Genomic DNA, 16,919 nt, shown 5'->3' with positions numbered 1-16,919 from the left:
TGTAGATCTAACTTTGCTGAACATTATTGCTGTTTACAGTTTATCTCTTTCTATAATTATATTCAAGATAAAAATCAAAATTGGCAAAATTTCCTTAAAATTACCAATAAAGAGGTAGCAACCCAACAAATGGTTGTCTGATTCATCTCAAAATTTCAGGGCAGATAGATTTTGACTTGCTGAACAATTTTTACTCGGTCAGATTTGCTCTAAATGCTTTGGTTTCACCGTTATAAGCCAAAATCTATATTTAACTCCCATGTTCTGTTTTTAGCCATGGAGGCCATGTTGGTTGGCTGGCCGATTCAAAGGACACACTTTTAAAATAAAATACCCTAATGATGATTGTGTACATGTTTGGATAAACGACTTTGTAGTTTCAGAGGAGAAGACGTTTTTTGTAACAAATTATTAAAATTTACAAAAAAATATAGAAAATTGACTGTAAAGAGCAATTACTCCTTAAGGGGTCAATTGACCATTTTTAGCATGTTGGCTTATTTGTAGATCTTACTTTACTGAACATTATTGCTGTTCACAGTTTACCTCTATCTATAATATTATTCAAGATAATAACCAAAAATGGCAACATCTCCTTAAAATTACCAATTTAGGGGCAGCAACCCAACAACGGGTTATCCGATTCATCTGACAATTTCAGAGCAGATAGATAAACAATTCGATATGTAAGATTTACCCTAAATGCTTTGGTTTAGGAAATATAAGCCAAAATCTACATTTTACCCTATGTTCTATGTCTAGGCATGGCGGCCATCTTGGTTAGTTGGCTTGGTCACCGGGTACAATTTTTAAACTAGATACCCCAATGATGATTGTGGCCAAGTTTTGTTAAATTTGGCCCAGTAGTTTCAGAGAAGAAGATTTTTGTAAAAGTTAACGACGACGGACGACGACGGACGACGGACGCCAAGTGATTAGAAAAGCTCATTTGGCCCTTAGGGCCACGTGCGCTAAAAATATAATTTACCATGAAAACTTAACTTCGGCCGATGAACCATTTAAATGATGAATGAATTGATGAATGGCTATCTGTGTTCAACGTCCCGAAGCAAATACAGTGCATATCCAGGCGAAAACTAGCGGCTTTCAAAATGTACAAAACCGACATGCTGAACCGGATTTCTTAAAGTTTCAGTACTCACTTAGTAACACTAGGAGTCCGCAGAAAGACACGCCTCCATTAATTCTGGACACATTATTCTGATTCTGAGCTGACCTATTTTCAATTGCTCTAACTCCTTATTACCGGGGGCGTATCGGAGAAGCAGCAAGTACCATTGCCTCATGAACTCTCGCATTCAAGGCAAACACGCTACCACGAGACTACCGAGGTGGTTCACCATGAAAGTTATGTCAAAGTCAGATAAACCCTACCATAAAGACGCATACATCTATGATGAGTTTATTTATATACATCATACAAAAACATACAGTTGCCCTATTGCTTATATACATGTACTTAGAACAGGAACAAAGCGAAATTTAAATCTATATACTTTGAAATATACAGACATTTACACCATATGCATGTAAGCACCAAATATAGTTGACCTGTAATTGCTAAATCCTTTTAAAAACAAGAGTGCACATGCTGAAATGTCTCGCCTTCTTAACTAATCATTGATATTATATTGATAGACCTAAATGTAAAGCTTTATTACAACTGTAACATAAACTCTACATTAACCAAGAAAACGAAACATTAATCAATGAACCATGACAATGAGGTCAAGGTCCGATGAATCATGCCAGGCAGACATGTACAGCTAACAATTCTTCAATACAACAAATATAGTTGACTTATTGATTATAAATTAAGAAAAACAGACCAAAACACAAACACTTAACACTTAGCAGTGGACCGTGAAAATGAGGTCAAGGTCAAATAAAACCTGCGTAACAGACATATAGATCATAAATTATTTCCATACACCAAATATAGTTGACCTGATGCATAAAGAATTAGAAAAATAGACCAAAACTCAAAAACTTAACTTTGACCATTGAACCATGAAAATGAGGTCAAGGTCAGATGACACCTGTCAGTTAGACATGTACACCTTATGATCATTCCATACACCAAATATAGTAGACCGATTGCATAAAGTATAAGAAAAACAGACCAAAACACAAAAACTTAGCTATAACCACTGAACCTTGAAAATGAGGTCAAGGTCAAATGACACCTGCCAGTTGGACATGTACACGTAACAGTCCTAGCTTCCATACACCGAATATACTAGACCTATTGCTTATAGTATCTGAGATATGGACTTGACCACCAAAACTTAACCTTGTTCACTGATCCATGAAATGAGGTCGAGGTCAAGGGAAAACTATTTGACGGGCATGAGGACCTTGCAAGGTACGCACATACCAAATATAGTTATCCAATTATTTATAATAAGAGAGAAATTAACATTACAAAAAATATAAACTTTTTTTCAAGTAGTCACTGAACCATGAAAATAAGGTCAAGGACATTGGACATGTGACTGACGGAAAGTTCGTAACATGAGGCATCTATAAACAAAGTATGAAGCATCCAGGTCTTCTACCTTCTAAAATATAAAGCTTAAAAGAAGTGAGCTAACGCCGCTGCCGCCGTAGCCGCCGCCGCCGGATCACTATCCCTATGTCGAGCTTTCTGCAACAAAGGTTGCAGGCTCGACAAAAAACCACCAAAAAACAATATTGACAAACGAATCATGTTATTTTATACTAGTAAATAAAGTTGGGTCAAATGAAACGTCACACTGGCAGGTACACCCTCCGGTCATTCCATACACAACATACATATAAAAAGAAGATGTGGTATGATTTCCAATGAGACAACTGTCCACAAGAGACCAAAATGACACAGAAATTAACAGCTATAGGTCACCATACGGCCTTCAACAACGAGCAAAACCCATACCGCATAGTCGGCTATAAATATATATACAGTTGTATTTCCGCTTATATTTTCTGATGATCCTATTAAGCACATATATTCAATTACAATGAACTTATAACAAGAATGTGTCCATAGTACATGGATGCCCACTCGCGCTGTCATTTTCTATGTTAAGTGGACCGTGAAATTTAGGTCAAACTCTAATTTGACATTTAAATTATAAAGATCCTACCATAGGGAATATAAGTTGAAATATTGTACTCCAAATGCATCAAAAACTACCTTGACCGAAAAATTTAACCTGAATCGGGACAGGCTGACGAACGGACAGACTAACAAAAAAATACGGATGCAAAGACCGAAAAACATAATGCCCCTAGGTAGGGTATAAATGTAAGAAATGAGAAAAATATATCTACATTTTTAAGCAGTCGCTGAACCATAAAAAAAAAAGGCCAATGCCAACTGTGAATATACGACAGACGGAAACTTTGTAATACGATAAGGCATCTTTATAAAAGGTTTTTGGCATTCAGGTCATACATTATCTGAAATACAAAACTGTGTATTTTAGGAATTGCACAATGCCATTTTTTTCTCTGGCTGGTTTTGTGGTGATTTCACTAATCCATTGGATGGTGGAAGTGTACCAATTGATATTTTCGTCTTAAAACATGATTTGTTTTAAAAGTTGTTATTGGATTTAAAATACCTGTCTGCAGTACTTTCAGATCTGTAATAAGTGCATGTATTTTTTTTTTTTTTGTGGGGATGCACTTTAAATACCCAGCCAAGTTAGGTCTGTGGTTTTGTTACATGGTTTTCTTCTTTGTATCGATTCGATATTTTAATAAATGTTTTTTTTTATATAGTTTGTTCATATGTTATGTTGTTACAGCTCTGTCCAAATTTGGTGGTGCTTTTGGCGATGGCATTTGGTCTCTGGTGGAAAGTTGTTTCATTGGCAGTCATACTACTTAATTCTTTTCCTATTCCCGCCGCCACCAGTTCGTTATCCCACTTACTTACACTTGTGGTTTATTACGCGAGCGAGACAAAAAAAGAACGATTGAAGATGAAGGAGAAACTTTACATAAATATGATGTTTTCTTCGTTTAATGGGAGTCATAATGAATTTCATAAGTAAGATCTGCAAATGGATGGACTAGCATAAAGGTGGGAGTTTGGAAATTACGACTGAAACAGGCATCCCTCATCTTTCTGAAACACAAAGTGCATTTAAGCTTTATATATATATAGTGGATGTTCAAAACTTTTCAAATTGCAAGTGAGTCTGCACTCCGAGTAGTTTAAGTCGTAAATACAGTCATTTGTGTCCATTTATCATGGTGAACCTTAATCGTTTGTAAAAGGTTTGGCTGCATGGGATATATATATACGCAGCTACATGTGGTAAGAATTGGTACGTTAAATCCAACGCCCGGAACTCTTCAAATGCTAAATAACTCTTGAACTATGTGGACAATCTTTTCTTTGTCCCCCAGGTGACAATCCATCTATGCAGTCACTCTAAATTTAGTTGTTCTACCTGAATGCTAGGCCTTAAAACATCTTTATCTTCAAAGGTTGTCTGTTGTCCGAGTAATTTTCGCATTGTGAGCACAGCCATTTTCTCTTATTGGTTATGTCGAACCTAAACTTGACTTTTGCGTAATTTGCCTAGGCTAAGACTTTTATGAGACTTAAATATCAATATGGATATGCATATACAGGTTGTGAATAATTTGCCTAGTTTCAGAACAAAAAAACAACATGATAATATACTCATTCCTAACTTACATTTACTCAGCTGGCCATCCAAATCCACAATTATATCTGAGTTTGTGTTATTGTCACGTGATATTTGTGTTAACAAAGTCCTTTCATTGTATAATGGATTAACACTATTATACTGTTTTAATATATACGAGGGGGTCGCTAAAGTAATGATTCAGTGATTCACTATATTATATTTCAAGGTTCAACCTCGTATTTAATTTATCCCTCTCGCTTTTGTATCACTGAGGAGTCTTATTTGTATAAAACTATTGTTGTTTCCTTTTGTTATTGCCTCTTTTCCTCGGACAGATACAATATCTGAGGATTAAACAAAAACTTTAAATTCTGTAAATTTACATCCCAGCTCCTTTGTTCTACCCGGGGTGATCTGAGCCGGAATATCCCTACCTGATCGCCCAAGCTGGAGTTTCTTTGTTTTGCATACTTTACTTTGTTCTGTACCATTTTGGCGGGAATGTCAAATGACTATAAAACTTATTATTAATTATGCGGAAAAGACTATCTATCAAAATTTACGTAGATAAAATCAAGTGTCTATGCTGGGATTCAAACTCAAGACCTTTAGCATGTCAAACCACGACACATACCACTACTCAAGGACGACTGGATACTAACTAGCAGTAATTTAACATACTTAACGGAAGCAATATATTTTTGTATGTTGGGCGAGTTGGCAGACCTTTTTTCAGTGGGGGGGGGGGGTTAAACTCTTTTCGTTAATAAATGAGTTTTCAGACTGATTGTTCAATTTGATTTTACACACCAAAAAGCTGGGGGAGTCGGTAAACAAGTGGGACATTGTTCGATATCTACTCATCGTGTTCGGGGGTCATAAAGGATACTAGAACACACCCGTGACATCGTGGGTCTGTGACTGAATTAAAGAATATAACTATGCGTAAGCCTTATTATGGCACCCTAAACGGAGTTTGGGTGACATATTGTTATTCTACGTTTCTTTTTGTTTTTTTTATTCACGTTTTGGTTTTGGTGAATAATTTGGAGATGCTTACACTCAGATTCCTTATATTTTAACACAATGTAGGTGCCAGCCATATACTGGTTTTGGATGATTTTGGTAATAATTGGAACTACTATGTTGCCATGGAAACTACACCAAAAAATTACAATATTTTCAAAATTCTCCAAACTTCAGGAAACTTCACAGTAACGATGAGCAACATTGGAAGATGTGGCGTTTGGCGTTGGAATTTCCAAAATATCTGTTGTTACCATGGAAACAATGCAAAAAGGTCAAAAAAAATAAAAATGCTGCAAACTTAATGAAATTTTACAGGAATGGTCAATAGCATAAGCAGGGATGACTTTTGAAGTTGGAATTTTCAAAATGGCCGCCGTAACTATGGAAACAGCAAATATTTCCTGAATTTCAAATGCTCCAAACTTAATGAAACTTAACAAAAATGATAATTTGAATGTGTAGATGCACTCTTTCACATTGGAATCTTCAAGATTGCTGCCGCTCGCCTGGCAATGGGGGAAGGGTGCCATCCGCTATTGCTTGCAATGGCAAATCTAGTTTTAGTATTGGTATTGTCATCTGATAAAGTCATGCCGATTATAATATGCACAGTCAGTTTCTCTGCTTTCAACATCTTTCTGTTTGAACCCGTCGACCTGGAACTTATCAATTATTGGTATTATTAATTTTATTTGGAAAACAAAAGTCCCTGGAAAGGAGTATTTTTAATCAACAGCATTGTCCTTTATGAGTAATAAATAAAGTTGAATTCTTTGATTCGCTGGTTTACGTCATTCCGGCTAACAAATTGAAAACTGTACGTACTAGCTGTTCCTATACGCCTTATTTTAAGTCCAGATTTTTATTATTCGTATTGTCATCTTAGAAAGTCATACTGATTAAAATACTACAATCGGGAACAATGTGACAATGATTGAATTTAAAAGTGTCAACCTTTTGATTACGACCCGTGTATATAGCAAAATCCTAAATACAGTGTTTGGTGGTGGACCTGTCAGATGCGGAACGTACAGATAAGGTAATAGGTTACAGGTGAATATACTATTGGTATCGGTATCGGATTCCACCCGGAACTTCTTAATTATTGGCAATATTAATTATTTGGAAAAGAAAAGGATCTGAAGTGGTGTAATTTTTAATCACCAGCATTGTACTATATTAGTGATATATAAAGTTGAATTCTTTGATTCATCGTTTTCACGTGATGACGGCTGACAAATTGGACCTCGTTATTTTAGTATTATAGATAGATACATTATAGTAATATATAAGGAATATTATAATGGTTGTGACAGTGTGGCGTTCTAAACTAAATTTGATGAATTGTAAATGGTTTTTCGTCTAATCTAAAACAGCTTGGAAGTAAAATAATTATCCCATTCGGACTTGGTGTGTCAGTGTCAGCTCACCCTCAGGCATCCAGTAGACCTTTTGTCAACACCAGTGATGATATTATGACTATTATGCGTGTTAAATTGCGTTTTTAAGCGGGAGGTTTTCACTAGCCACAAAACCAGGTTCAACCCACCATTGTTTATTCAAATTTCCTGTACCAAGTCAGGATCAAAATACTGCAGTACTGAACATCGGATGACCGCAAGTTCTTGTGGATGGTCCGACAAGCACTTGTCTCAGAAAAAAAATCATATCTCTATACCTGAAAGTGAGGTTAATGTACAGATACATTTTCTTTCTGGGACAAGTTTGTGCACGGATGATGAATCAATGACTAGGAATTCATCATCACTATAATGATTATTATATTGTAGTGATACACATCAGTATACTCTGGTTTATTGTTATATTTTATATTAATACTGGTATATAATTACATTTACATGTATATATAATTCTCATGAATTTGATTATCATTCTTTTCTACTATATTAATAATAGTGCAGTGCAAGTGCATGATGGACACGTCCCTCTTCTGCAATAATTCGATTTTTCTAATAGAATGGATCTGAGTAGGCATTCGTATTTTCCCGCAAAAAATGTTTAATCATCCATGCAGAGTTATCGTTCCTAAAGATTGTAGCGTTCTCGAAATATTCTTCCTCATGCGTTTGCATAGATATTGATGATTTTTCACGTATACGTATATACATATAAAACATTTTAAATATTATTAATTTATCTTCTTAAAAGTTAAGGTATTTGATGAGTCTTCATTGAAGAAACGAATTTATAACAAGCGATAAGGAATGTTAGTTTGTACTTGATGACGGTTACTAGTATTATATATAGGAATATGGCAAGCCGTTGTGGAATTTATTCCTTATTTATTAATATTAAAAAATCATTTATTAATATTAATAAATGATTTTTTAATATTAAAAAATCATTTTTTAATATTATAAATCGAATTTTTAATATTAATAAATGAATATTTAATATTAAAAAATCAATTATTAATATTAAAAAATCATTTTTTAATATTAAATATTCAGTCTGATTTTTTAATATTAATAAATGAATTTTTAATATTAAATAATACGCTTTTTTTTTAATATTAAAAAATCATTTATTAATATTAAAAAATCAACGTTTAATATAAGGCAAATCAATCATTATCTGTCAAACGCTTTAATGATGATTATTAGACAAGTCGGTCCGTAGAAATTTTGGATACTAGTCTATGTTAAGTTAACTCGGACCATCTTATATCGACCCTGACAAGTATTTTAGGAAAGTTTGAACTATTTAATGATTATAAACTATTAAATATTAAATGTTTAATTAAATTTTCTTTTAATAGTTTCTGAACTTGCCAAAATAAAAGCCTTTTAGAGACAAAACAAATTGACAATGACCGATATTTGGCAAACATACGACAGTACCGTGGTTAAATATTCTGCATTGCCCCTATCAGAGCTTTGAACAGATCTATTCATATCAATATTTAAGTTCATGAAAAAACCAAAACATAATCAATGTCACATTCAAGTGAACCACTGACTAAATCCTCGATCAATTTATTTACTTGGGTCGACAATTCGACATAAGCGATTTGTAAAAAAAAAAATATCATGTATACACTATTTATGTATTATTGTCATTTTGTTTATTTTCTTTGGTTACATCTTCTGACATCAGACTCGGACTTCTCTTGAACTGAAGTTTAATGTGCGTATTGTTATGCGTTTACTTTTCTACATTGGTTAGAGGTATAGGGGGAGGGTTGAGATCTCACAAACATCTTTAACCCCGCCGCATTTTTGCGCCTGTCCCAAGTCAGGAGCCACTGGCCTTTGTTAGTCTTGTATTATTTTAATTTTAGTTTCTTGTGTACAATTTGGAAATTAGTATGGCGTTCATTATCACTGAACTAGTATATATTTGTTTAGGGGCCAGCTGAAGGACGCCTCCGGGTGCGGGAATTTCTCTCTACATTGAAGACCTGTTGGTGACCTTCTGCTGTTGTTGTTTTTTTATTTGGTCGGGTTGTTGTCTCTTTGACACATTCCCCATTTCCATTCTCAATTTTACTAGTAAGCATTAGTGAATGGAGTATTGGATATAATAATATGTCATCATATCCCCCTTTATATAGAAAATATAACTAGAACTTTCGTTCAGATCATTACGCTTCTATCAACAAATGCTAGAATAAGGCCTCAACTTAGTTATAAGTAAATGAGCTGTAACGACAAATTATTCGCCAAAAGAGAAGCTGTTCATTGTTCCTCTCTGGAACGCGGCGTAAATTTAATTTTTACGTAAGGACTTGTTGAAACCTCAATTACACAAATATTTTGTTGTTAATTAGTTGCTGGTTTTCAATTAGCTTCCCACTTGGTCTTCATTCTACCTATATAAAACCGTGCCAAAGTTGGGCGTCCGTTTGGCTGTACAGGATGTATACAGACGCAGCCAATTCAGGTCAAAATGGTGATGTTAAATCGGATGCATGATGGAGAGAGAATGCCACGCTCTCTACACCTTAAGAAACTTGCAACAACTCTTTGAGGGGTTCGTAGGTGGTCTACTGAAATTCTAAATTTCTGTTCCTATCCATTAAACCCTCATTTGCCAATGCAAAGGATTTCCAAATTCCCAGACCTTCGTCCTCAACGACCCCTATTACAGGACCTAGCTTCCTGTAATATTTATCATTATTTGGATCTTGTCCTGAACATGCATGAACTATTTGCCACTGGACGTTTAACAATCCATCAATCACTCAAGCTTTCTTTGAATTTCTTAAATTTTGTTCGAAAGTATGAACAGAACTTCTGCGCGAGGCATTAGTTTAGTTTAAACATATTTATTTATAGTGGATTGGGAAACAAGTTTTGCAACTTATATAAATCCCTTTCCATTTGCGCGAGGCATTGACTGTGTGTATATCATTAGTATGTGTTTGTGAAGTCAGGGTCAAGATCGTCAATATACATGTACTTTCAATTGACGTATATTAATTATTCACAATCAGAAAGAAATAGATGTGAAAATACTGTATAAGTTATGCTGCTTAATAAAGGGCTTATATTAATAAAGAAAATGTTGTATGATAACCAATGAGACAACTCACCATAATTGTAAAAAAGAAGATGTGGTGTAATTGCCAATGAGACAACTCGCCACAAGAGACCAAATGACACAGGAACAATGAGCAAAGCCCATACTGCATAGTCAGCAACCCGCACTGGACAACACATATTGTAGATATTTTTATTGCACTGGCTACATCTAAATTACAAAAACATTATTGTTACATTGGAGACTACTAGTAGTTGCCGGAATAAATGGTTGGGTAGGGATCTGAATAATTACAAATGTAACATATTTTATAGGTCTACGGCTACCATGTTACATTGCGTTATTGTTACATTAATGCACTTCAATGTAACAATAATTTGTATACGACCGCAAAAAAAATTTGCAGTCGTATTGTGGTATCATGTCGTCGTCGTTTGCGTCGTCCGAAGACATTTAGTTTCCAGACAATAATTTTAGTTTAAGTAAATGGATCTCTATGAAACCACAAAAAGAAGGTTGTGATTGATTTTGGGGATTATGGTCACAAGTTTAAGAATTTTAAAAGGACCTAAAAAGCGGTCCAAATAAGCATTTTTTGAGTTTCCAGACACTAACTACGGGGCGCCGAATGGGACTCTTGTGGTTTTGTACTCAAAATTCAATTTTGTACGGACAAAAGTGACCTTTGTTCAACAAAAATGAGTTCAGTTTAACAAAATTTGTATCATACTACTAGTTTAAAATTTTGTCATACAAAATTATCTATCAGCGGACAAAAGTCACTTTTGTCATGACAAAATTCATTTTTGTTACACAGAATTGAATTTTGTTACCTAATTTGAAAATTGGGCGACAAAAATGAATTTTGTATTCAAATTAGTTAAGTTTGGTTTCTGTGAACTAATTTGCATACAAAATCGGCTTTTGTTACACAAAATTGACTTTTGTTACACAAAATTGACCTTTGTTACACAAAATTGACTTTTGTTACACAAAATTGACTTTTGTCTCAACAAAATTGACAAAATTGACTTTTGTCTCAACAAAATTGACAAAATTGACTTTTGTCTCAACAAAATTGACAAAATTGACTTTTGTCTCAACAAAATTGACAAAATTGACTTTTGTGAGACAAAATTGACCAATGTGAGACAAAATTGACCAATGTGCGACAAAATTGACTTTTGTCTCAACAAAATTGACTTTTGTCTCAACAAAATTGACTTTTGTCTCAACAAAATTGACTTTTGTCTCAACAAAATTGACTTTTGTCTCAACAAAATTGACTTTTGTCTCAACAAAATTGACTTTTGTCTCAACAAAATTGATAAAATTGAATTTTGTCTCAACAAAATTGATTTTTGTCTCACGAAAGTCAATTTTGTCTCACGAAAGTCAATTTTGTCTCATAAAAGTCAATTTTGTTGTTACAAAATTGAATTTTGTCGTCACAAAAATGAATTTTGTCGTCACAAAATTGACTTTTGTTTCAACAAAATTGACAAAATTGACTTTTGTCTCAACAAAATTAACAAAATTGACTTTTGTCTCAACAAAATTAACAAAATTGACTTTTGTCTCAACAAAATTGATTTTTGTCTCAACAAAATTGACAAAATTGACTTTTGTCTCAACAAAATTAACAAAATTGACTTTTGTCTCAACAAAATTGACAAAATTGATTTTTGTCTCAACAAAATTGACAAAATTCACTTTTGTCTCAACAAAATTAACAAAATTGACTTTTGTCTCAACAAAATTGACAAAATTGATTTTTGTCTCAACAAAATTGACAAAATTCACTTTTGTCTCATCAAAATTAACAAAATTGACTTTTGTCTCAACAAAATTGACAAAATTGAATTTTGTCTCACAAAAGTTAATTTTGTCTTACAAAATTGAATCTTACCTCACACAATTGACTTTTGTGATTTAATTTCCATATCAGGTAACAAAAGTCAATTTTGTATGCAAATATGTTTATATTTGCATACCTTTTAGACAACATTGACTTTTGTCATGACAAATATGAATTTTGTCTACAAAAATGAATTTTGTCTACAAAAATGAATTTTGTCTACAAAAATGAATTTTGTCTACAAAAATGAATTTTGTCTACAAAAATGAATTTTGTAATGACAAAAATGAATTTTGTCTACACAAATGAATTTTGTCATCACAAAATTGAAGTTCTCACAAAACAAGTCTGTAGCACTTAGTTTTGTAAGACAAAAATGATTTTGTTATGACAAAATTGAATTTTGTACAAAACCATAAGAGTCCCATTCGGCGCCCCGTACTAACTTGTGTGTAAGTGTATAGATCTTTCTGAAATTGTACCATAAGGTTCCATACCGAAAAAGGAAGGTTGGGATGCATTTTGGCGGTTATGGCCCTAACTGTTTAGGAATTAGAGGCCAATCAGGGTACAGAAACAATTCATTTCTAATACTATGAATAAATTGCTTATTTCATGACAAAATATCGTAGTAGGTACTTGTTGAATTTCATCTAGTTATATCAGGTGTTTGTTGAATGTCATATAGGTATAGCAGGTACTTGTTAAATTTCCTAATGGTATAGTAAGTCCTTGTTGAATATGTATGATAGGTACTTGTTGAATGTCCTACAGTATGTACTTGTTGGATATCCTATTGGTATAGAATGTTCTTGTTGAATGTCCTACATTATAGTAGGTTCTTGTTGAATGTCCTACAGAATGTTCGGTACTTGTTAAATGTCCTAATGGTATAGAAGGTTCTTGTTGAATGTCCAACAGTATGAAGGAAGATGTGGTGTAAGTGCCAATGAGACAACTCCCCATCCAAATAACAAATTTAAAAAAAAAAGTAAACCATTATAAGTCAATGTATTCAGTATGTTTGTAAATCGATTAAAAACCTAAAACGAATTTTGCGTAATGGAAATTTCGGCCATAGCAATACACCGGAAATCCCGCACAGTCATCCGCTGTAAAAATGGTAGTTGTTAATTTATGATAGTTCGTTTCTTTTTGTATTCACTGTCGTTTTAGTTTAATGTTGCACTTCAGTTTTTCTGTTGTTTCTGTTGTTTTGTTGTTTAATTTGTTGTTTTGTTGTTTTCGTTTTATAGTTGATGTGTTTTGAAGTCGTATTTTATCGTTATGGGTAATAAAAAGTGAAAGAAAAATCCCAAAACATCTATGAAACACAATTTCTGAAATGACAGAAAAAAATTTGAATTATTTAACAAACAAAGACAAAAGAGAAAAAAGCACACAAAACACAAAAGCAGAGAACAATTGATGGGGAAAATATTAAATACTCTTACGGGGCAAGTTTCTCTTGCTAAATATTAACAGCACCCCCCAAAAAAAAATTCTGTAAGAAAACTACATGTATGAAACCATGTCCCTGCAAAAAGAACAAATCTATAATTGGTGCTACTAATCTTTTTTACTTTGTATTTATTAAAGATGGACTTTTATGGACGCCATATTTTCTGCTGTTGATATTAGCTTACGACAAATATAGACTTTTAACAAAATTTCTATACCAACACAACTTCTTAATCAGGCAACAAAGTGAAAGGGGAATGAAATACATATCAAAAACTCAGAAATTAGCTCACATATAATGCATAGAAAGACAGAATAGATAAAATGGTAAATACATATCAACTACTCAGATATTAGCTGACATATAATAAATAAACTCCTCATAGATACCAGGACTTAATTCTGTATATACGCCAGACGCGCGTTACGTCTACAAAAGACTCATCAGTGAAGCTCGAATTCAAAAAAATTAAAAAGACCAAATAAAGTACGAAGTTGAAGAGCATTGAGGACCAAAATTCCTAAAAGTGTTGCCAAATTCAGCTAAGGTAATCTATGCCTGAGGTAGAAAATGCATAGAAACACAGAATAGATAAAATGGTAAATACATATCAACAACTCAGAAACTAGCTCACATATAATACATCAACAACTCAGAAAATAGCTCCTCCGGGTGCGGGAATTTCTCGCTACATTGTTTTTTTATTTGGTCGGGTTGTTGTCTCTTTGACACATTCCCCATTTCCATTCTCAATTTTATCATATATAATGCATAGAAACGCAGAATAGATAAAATGGTAAATGTATTTCACATGAAACGAAAGAGAGTTTTAGAGAATACTCAGAACAGTTATAATTACAACTGTTGTATGACAGTTTAGAAAAGTTCTATGACAGATTATTTCTGACAGTTCTAACGAGAAGTTAGAAGTGAACTCCACTGTATACTCGCATGTTATAATCCATCATTCAAATTCTAATTTCTAAAAAACAAAATGGTTAAATATAAATAAATAGAGAAGATAAGAAAATAATGTATGAAATTTACATTTTTTCAATGTCATTCGATTTTTTTTCAATGTCATTCGATTTTTTTTCAATGTCATTCGATTTTTTTTCAATGTCATTCGATTTTTTTCAATGTCATTCGATGTCAATGTCGAGGGTATCACAAGCCCAGTAGTCAGCACTTTTTGTGGTGACATGAATTGTCATTGATATGGTTATATCTATAAATTTATAAATTTACTGTTTACAAATTTTGGATTTTTTGAAAAACTAAGGGTTTTCTACCACAGGCATAGATGACCTTAGCTGTATTTGGCAAAACTTTTAGGAATTGTGGCCCTCTTGCTCTTCAACTTCGTACTTTATTTTGCCTTTTTAACTTTTTTGGATTCGAGCGTCACTGATGAGTCTTTTGTAGACGAAACGCGCGTCTGGCGTATTTACTAAATTTAGTCCAGCTGGTATCTATGATGAGTTTATTCATATCCGCGATCGTACGTATAATAGTCCAGCAGCTAAGTCCAATATTTTGGGACAATTGATCACTTTATGGTAAAAGCATGAAACTTTGCACAGTGCTTGTTATGATGCTTATAAACATTTTTGGATATGGAGCCATAAAAAAAAAATTCCACAATGGCCGCCAATTCCAAAATGGCCGCCAAGAGTCCAAAAATATAGTATTATTTATATTTTGAATATAAAAGCACAAAAACTTTGCATATTGCCAGTTATGATGATTATTATTTTTTTCTGAATATGGAACAATAAAAAAAAATCCATAATGGCCGCCAATTTTAAAAATGGCCGCCAACAGTCATGAGGCAGAGTCCCAAAATATGGTATAATTTATCATTTGAAAAAAAAGCATAACACTTTGCATATTGCTAGTTATGGTGTTTAGTAATCTTTAATGAATATGGAACAATAAAAAATTATTCCATAATGGTCGACTAATTCAAAATGGCCGCCAACAGTCATGAGGCAGAGTAAAAAAAATGGTACAATTGATCATTTGAAAATAAAAGCTCAAAACTTTGCATATTGCTAGTTATGATGCTAATTAATCTTTTCTGAATATTGAACAATCAAAAATAATTCCTTAATGGCCGACAAATTCAAAATGGCCGCCAAAAGTCTTATTATCAGAAACTATGTCGGGTATATCTAGAAAGCTGTTAGCGTCACTGATACGTCATTTGTAGACGAAATACGCATCTGGCATACAGAAGTTATCCTCAAGGAATATATAAACCAATTTACGATCAGAGTTTTTACAACATGGCTACTGAAAAGACATTCAGGGTATCAAGTGTAGAATATGACAAACCGACTAAATCAAATAATATTGATTGGGCAAATTGCATCCTATGCCAAGAAATTATAGATGAAAAACTTATATACCCATTTGATTCTAAACGTCTAAATTTTTGGTGCTGGTTATCAATCTTTAGCTGACAATATTAAGAAGTTTCATGAATTACGACTGATGACTGAAGGCATTAATGTGTGCATTGAAAACTTAGATGAGGGATCTGAAATAGCACAGTCTTTCATTGACCAAAAGGCATGTTGGCACAAATCTTGCTACTAAAAACTGAACAGGACGATGTTGAATAGAGCAGAAATACGAACACATGAGAGGATAGATAATAAAGCAACCACATCTCATAGAAAACTATACATAGCTTTTCCGTTCAGTCCACCAGTAACCCGTCTGTGTATTTTTTCCATAATGAAAATAGCCAAGAAGCCCTTCATGAGTCCTCAACGTTTGGACAAGATACACGTGTGAGAGAATGTGCAATGAAATTAAATGACACATTGTTACTTGCAAAGTTAAGTACTGGTGATCTAATTGCACAGGAAACAAAGTACCACTCTGAATGCTTAGTTTCCTTATATAATCGTGCATCTCGAATTGAAATGAAAAATGATAATGTCGAATCTGAGAAGGAAAGTCAAATCCATGGTATTACATTTTCAGAACTAGTCTCCTATATAAATGAAACAAGGTCATGCGATGAGACCATAAGTGTTTACAAGATGTCAGATCTATGTAAACTTTATGCGGAAAGAATAATATGTATAGGTGCAGATGTTTCATCTCGAGTTAATAGTACACGACTAAAACACAGAATTGTATCTTATTTCCCTAACTAAGATGCTTACAAACATTCTTGCTTTCAAAGATGACATTGGTCCTGCATTGAAGAGAGTCCGCTTAGAAGACTTTGATAATGAGTTTGTCAACATATCAAAAGCAGCTAGGTTTGTTCGTAAAGATATTTTCGCATCAAATTTAGAATTTAAAGGAACCTTCCCAAAGGGATGCCAGGCAGCTTATGTACCTCAGTCATTGCTTTCTTTGGTCAGTATCATTCAGTTTG

General features: G+C 33.5%; 1 protein-coding gene across 3 annotated transcripts in view; it reads right to left on the bottom strand.

The window, feature by feature from the left end:
* The window catches only part of LOC134720896 (plasmolipin-like), a 56,901-nt gene that overhangs the window by 24,160 nt on the left and 15,822 nt on the right, over positions 1-16,919 (bottom strand). The window contains exon 1 of one of the 3 annotated variants that reach the window (XM_063583452.1): positions 4,718-4,821. The exons of 1 other annotated variant lie outside the window; for it this stretch is intronic. The gene's annotated coding sequence lies outside the window, so the exon portion shown is untranslated. Of the gene's footprint in view, positions 1-4,717; positions 4,822-16,919 lie in introns of those variants that run through there. One more of the 3 variants, XM_063583454.1, reaches the window with a different exon arrangement.

The sequence above is a fragment of the Mytilus trossulus genome, chromosome 6, assembly GCF_036588685.1.
Source record: "Mytilus trossulus isolate FHL-02 chromosome 6, PNRI_Mtr1.1.1.hap1, whole genome shotgun sequence".
NCBI classification, from domain to species: domain Eukaryota; kingdom Metazoa; phylum Mollusca; class Bivalvia; order Mytilida; family Mytilidae; genus Mytilus; species Mytilus trossulus.
Note: the sequence above shows the minus strand (reverse complement) of the source record. Positions and strands in the feature narration are given on the sequence as shown.